This window comes from Lithobates pipiens, unplaced genomic scaffold (assembly GCF_037356315.1).
Source record: "Lithobates pipiens isolate NorthernLeopardFrog02 unplaced genomic scaffold, aLitPip1_a1.2 Scaffold_18, whole genome shotgun sequence".
NCBI classification, from domain to species: domain Eukaryota; kingdom Metazoa; phylum Chordata; class Amphibia; order Anura; family Ranidae; genus Lithobates; species Lithobates pipiens.
The window spans coordinates 176,816,434-176,822,433 of NW_027507758.1; the positions used below are offsets into that span (position 1 = coordinate 176,816,434).

At 43.3% G+C, this 6,000-nt stretch overlaps 1 protein-coding gene across 7 annotated transcripts in view; it reads left to right on the forward strand.

The window, feature by feature from the left end:
* BIRC6 (baculoviral IAP repeat containing 6) overlaps positions 1–6,000 on the forward strand; it is a 597,017-nt gene that overhangs the window by 544,910 nt on the left and 46,107 nt on the right. The window lies entirely within an intron of this gene.

Here is a 6,000-nt window from a genome sequence, read left to right on the forward strand (position 1 = left end):
CAATATAAGCCTTACCCCCCAAATAAGCCCTAGCTCCTTGTAGGGCTTATTTGGGGGGTAGGGCTTATATTGCAGCCATCACCGACAATCATGCTAGGTCTTATTTTCGGGGGGAAACAGGGTAGTGGTGAGCAGGGGGCAGAAGACCTGAGCCAGAGGTGGTGGAACAGAGTTCCCCCTAGTTCCTGCTGAAAAAAAGCCCTGGCTAGTACACATGAATAGGACGCTTTAGCTAAAGGGTTGGTCTGCCGAAGCACTCTACAAAGACCTACTGTCTAGTTTCCCATTTCATGGGGATCGACTATTTGGCAATTATTTGGATAAATACATCCAATTTCCAGTGGAAACAGTACTCTTTTCCAGTCAAAGTATAAAAGTCCTTCATTTAAACTGACTTTCTCTCCTGCGCCAAGAGCATCCGCCTCTAGGCAGTAGCGACAGCTTCCACCGTCAGATTCCAGAGGAAAATCACAGGGTCAGGCCCAGGCTCAAAGGAAGACCTGGAGCCGCAAGACTACAAAGATAATACGAAGACCTCTTCATAAGGCGTCTCCCCCTCGCCAAGGTTGGGGGAACACTTCTACATGTCGCAGAAGTCTGGCAGAGGGAAACTCAGGACAGATGGTCTCTCTCCACAGTGACTCTAGGATACAAACTAGAGTTTTGGGAGTTTCCACCATCTCACTTCCTGAGATAAAATGTTCCCAAGGATCCAGGGAAAGGACAATCCCCGTTTCAAGCATTAGACCAATTATTGACTCAAGGGATAATTGTACAGATCCCCACAAAAGAACAAGGTTTAGTTTTCTATTTAAACCTGTTTACTGTACCAAAACCGAATGGAGATGTCAGGCCCATTCTGGATCTAAAAATTTGCTCATTTCGAATGGAGTCGATCAGGTCAGTGGTCTCCATCCTACAAGGCGGAGAACTTCTGGCGTCCAACATCAGGGACGCATATCTGCATGTCCTTATATTTCCCGCTCACCAATGGTTTCTGCATTTCAAATTGGAACAACGGTACATTCAGTTCGCGGCTTTACCCTTTGGGCTAGCTACAGCACGGGTATTGACAAAAATACTGACCCCACCTCTAGCCAGGTTGAGAGCACAGAGCATAACAGTGTTGGCCTATCTAGACAATCTATTGAACATAGATACAGCCCATAAAAGGGTGTTCTTGCCTCCAGCAAAGATCAGCTCCATACAAGGTAATTCGCCTTTGCATAAGGTTGTTATGAAAGATGGTAGCTTTATTTAAAGCAGTCCCCTATGCCTATTTCCATTCAAGACTGTTGCAAAACAGAATCCTCTCTGCTTGGAACAAGACGATCCAAGCTTTGGACTTGCCAATACGGCTGTCCGCAAAGTGTTTCAAAGCCTCAGTTGGTGGTTACGAAGCCAGAATTTGCTGAAGGGGAAATCCTTCAGACCAATAATCTGGAAAGTAGTAATGACAGATGCCAGCCTCTCAGGCTGGGGAGCAGTACTAGAGGAGACGACTATCCAGGGACAGTGGTCAAAACTCGAAAGAGCCCTGCCCATCAACATCCTAGAGATTTGAGCAGTGTTTCTGGCTCTGAAAACCTGGACATCCAGCTTAAAGAGTTGTCCAGTCCGGATTCAATCCAACAGTGCCACTGCTTTGCCCTATGTTAATCACCAAGGGGGCACCAAGAGTCTCTCAGCTCAGGGAGAGGTGAACCATATCCTAACTTGGGCAGAAAAGAATGTTCCAGTAGAGGGAGTAGAAAATTGGCAGGCGGACTGTCTAAGTCGCCAGCAGTTATTCCCAGGGGAAAATTTGTTAAATTTGTCTCTACTGTTGTCATTCAATGTAATTTTACAATCGTGTAAGTAACAGAAAAATGTACATGCTATCAGTTGTAAATTTTTTGGACTGAATTGCTGATTAAAGCACAGCAAAAAAAAAAAGCGTTATCAAGATGTAACTTGTGTTTGGTGACAGACTGAAGGTATATGCAGTATTTTTTTTGATCTAGTATAGGCTCATATGAAATCAGTGGTGTTTGCTTATGTGTTCATAGTATACATTTTAAAGTAGAAGAACATTTAATGAAGCATTAGGGAAAAAAATGCATCTACGCCAAAAAAAAAAAACATAAAAAATGTTTTTCAGCGTATTCTTTAGATTTAGTGTCTGCATTAGTTTCCCTTTTTCAGACTTGTTTGCATTTTTCACTTTGTGGTCTAGAAAGGCAGTGCTCACTTTATGGAAGAGCTGCTAGATCGATCACATATAGTTACATAGTTAGGTTGAAAAAAGACACAAGTCCATCCAGTTCAACCTTAAAAACAAATAAATAAAATAAAAAATAATCGTACAATCCAAATACCCAATTTTATGCCCACAATTGATCCAGAGGAAGGCGAAAAAAAACCCCAGCAGAGCATGCTCCAATTTTCTACAGCAGGGGAAAAAAATTCCTTTCTGATCCCCCAAGAGGCGATCGGATTTTCCCTGGATCAACTTTACCTATGTTAGTACCTAGTTATATTATGTACCATCAGGAAAGTATCCAGGCCTTTCTTAAAGCAATCTACTGAGCTGGCCAGAACCACCTCTGGCGGGAGTCTATTCCACATTTTCACAGCTCTAACTGTGATGAAACCTTTCCGTACTTGAAGATGAAATCTCTTTTCCTCTAGACGTAAAGAGTGCCCCCGTGTCCTCTGGGTTGACCGTACAGAGAACAACTCAACACCAAGTTCACTATATGGACCCCTAATATATTTGAACATATCCCCCCTTATTCTCCTCTTCTCAAGAGTGAATAAATTTAGTTCCTCTAATCTCTCCTCATAGCTGAGCTCCTCCATGCCTCTTATCAGTTTGGTTGCCCTTCTCTGCACTTTCTCCAGTTCCCCGATATCCTTTTTGAGAACTGGTGCCCAAAACTAAACTGCATATTCCAGGTGAGGTCTTACTAATGATTTGAACAGGGGCAAAATGATATCTCTCTCTCTGGAGTCCATACCTCTCTTAATACAAGAAAGGACTTTGCTCGCTTTGGAAACAGCAGCTTGGCATTGCATGTTGTTATTGAGCTTATGGTCTACCAAAACCCCCAGATCCTTCTCCACTATGGATTCCCCCAGTTGTACTCCCCCCTAGCATGTATGATGCATGCATATTCTTAGCCCCCAAGGGCATAACTTTACATTTATCAACATTAAACCTCATCTGCCACATAGTCGCCCAATTAGACAGAGCATTGAGGTCGGCTTGTAAATTGGAGACATCCTGTAATTAACGTTATTCCACTGCATATCTTGGTGTCATCTGCAAAGACAGAAATGTTACTTTTGATCCCAGACCCAATATCATTTATAAAGATGTTAAAAAGTAAGGGTCCCAGCACTGAACCTTGGGGTACACCACTGATAACCTTAGACCAGGCATGTCCAAAGTCCGGCCCGCGGGCCAATTGCGGCCCGCGGTCCGGTTTTGAACGGCCCGCCTGGTCTTTCTCAATTTATTGTGCTGCGGGATCAGGGCTGTCAGATGAGCCGATCCCCGGCACTGTGAGAAGCTCCGTGAGCTTCAAAGGTGAAAGTAAAGTGCAGAGGATTGTGCTGTGCTCTCTGCTTCCCCCTACAGTGCAGTACCCGGCTGAATGAGGAAGCTGCAAAGGTACTGTACTACAAGCTAGATTAGTGTTAAAAAGGCCTTTATTCATGTGTGTGTATTTATGTATGTATGTGTATGCATGTGTCTGTATTTGTGTGCATGTATGTCTGTATATGTGTGTGTATGTGCACATGTGTCTGTATGTGTGTGTGTGCACATGTGTCTGTATGTGTGTGTGCACATGTGTCTGTATGTGTGTGTGTGCACATGTGTCTGTATGTGTGTGTGTGCACATGTGTCTGTGTGTGTGCACATGTGTCTGTATTTGTGTGTATGTGCACATGTGTATGTATGTATGTATGTGTGTGTGCACATGTGTCTGTATGCGTGTGTGTGCACATGTGTCTGTATGTGTGTGTGTGTGTGTGTGTGCACATGTGTATGTATGTGTGTGCGTGTGCGCACATGTGTATGTATGTGTGTGTGTGTGCGCACATGTGTATGTATGTGTGTGTGTGTGTGCACATGTGTCTGTATGTGTGTGTGTATGCACATGTGTCTGTATGTATGTGTGTGTGTGTGTGTGCACATGTGTCTGTATGTGTGTGTGTGTGTGCATGTGTCTGTATGTGTGTGTGTGTGCACATGTGTCTGTGTGTGTATGAACATGTGTCTGTATGTGTGTGTGCACATGTGTCTGTATGTATGTGTGTGTGCACATGTGTCTGTATGTGTGTGTGTGCACATGTGTCTGTATGTGTGTGTGCACATGTGTCTGTATGTATGTCTGTATGTGTGTGTGCACATGTGTCTGTATGTATGTCTGTATGTGTGTGCACATGTGTCTGTATGTATGTATGTGTGTGCACATGTGTCTGTATGTATGTCTGTATGTGTGTGCATTTATGTCTGTATGTATGTGTGTGTGCACATGTGTCAGTATGTATGTCTGTGTGTGTGTGTATGTGTATGTGTGTGTCTGTATATATGTCTGTATGTACGTGTGTGTGCACATGTGTCTGTATGTCTTTATGTGTGTGCATGTGTGTCTGTATGTATTTCTGTATGTGTCTGTAAGTATGTGTATGTGCATGTGTCTGTATGTATGTCTGTATGTGTGTGTGTATGTATGTGTGTGTGCACATGTGTCTGTATGTATGTCTGTATGTATGTGTGTGCATATATGTCTGTATGTATGTGTATGCATGTGTCTGTATGTGTGTGCGGCGTGCATTTGTCTGTATGTGTGCCTGCATTTGTGTGCTTGTGTCTGTGTGCATGTTACTTTTAATCCGGACCCCCCTCCCCCCATTCTTATACCATCAAAACTGCTTTTGTAGGGCTTGTGTGTGATATTAGCCAGGACTCCTGCTCCTCTGAAAAGCAATCCATGCACAGATCTCTTTGCAGAGGCATTTGAATGGCGGTAAAGAGGCATTATGTTGCCTCCTCACCACCTGTTTTAAGCCCGTAAATGCAACATCTGTGTGGCTGCGTACTGTGTGTAGGGCAGCCCATTAATTTCAATGGACTTCCCTACCTCACAAAAATGCAGGGAAAGAAGTTCCCGAGCTTTTTTTTTTTTTTTTTTTTTTATTTATTGCACTGCCCCAAAAGCACCCTACATTTTCCAATGTGTGGGGTACCATTAAGAATTAACTGTGCCCCCTAAAGTGCAGAGCATTCGTCTGTGTGTTGGGAACGAGTGCGACAAAGGCAAGAGAATTCTTGTTGGGCCGTGTATTAGTGCTCGGATGGACACACTTAGACCGAATTTTCAATGGTTCAAAGAATGTCAGGCAAAATGGTCGGCCCTCACGCATCTTCACTTCATCAAATCTGGCCCTCTTTGAAAAAAGTTTGGACACCCCTGCCTTAGACCATTCAGAGTAAGAATCATTAACCACTACTCTCTGAATTCTGTCTTTTAGCCAATTTTCTATTCATTTACAAACTGATATTTCCAAACCTGTAGACTTTACCTTACACATGAGCCGTGTGTGCGGAACTGTATCGAACGCTTTTGCAAAATCAAAGTATACCACGTCCACCGCCACCCCTCTGTCCAAGGTTTTACTTACCACCTCATAAAAAGAAATCAGGTTTGTCTGACAACTTCTGTCTTTCATGAATCCATGTTGTCTGTTGCTTAAAGTGTTTTTGTTCAGCAAGAACTCGTCAATGTGGTCTTTTATTAAACGCTCCAGTATCTTCCCAGCTATAGAATTAAGCTAACAGGTCTATAGTTACTTGGTAAAGACTTTGATCCCTTTTTAAATATAGGCACCACGTTCGCCCTGCGCCAATCCAGTGGGACTATTCCCGTCATTGAGTCCCTAAAAATCAGTAACCTAAAAATTAGTAACAGATCACCTTTGGCTGTTGTCCTGATTTGGATTACAAACACC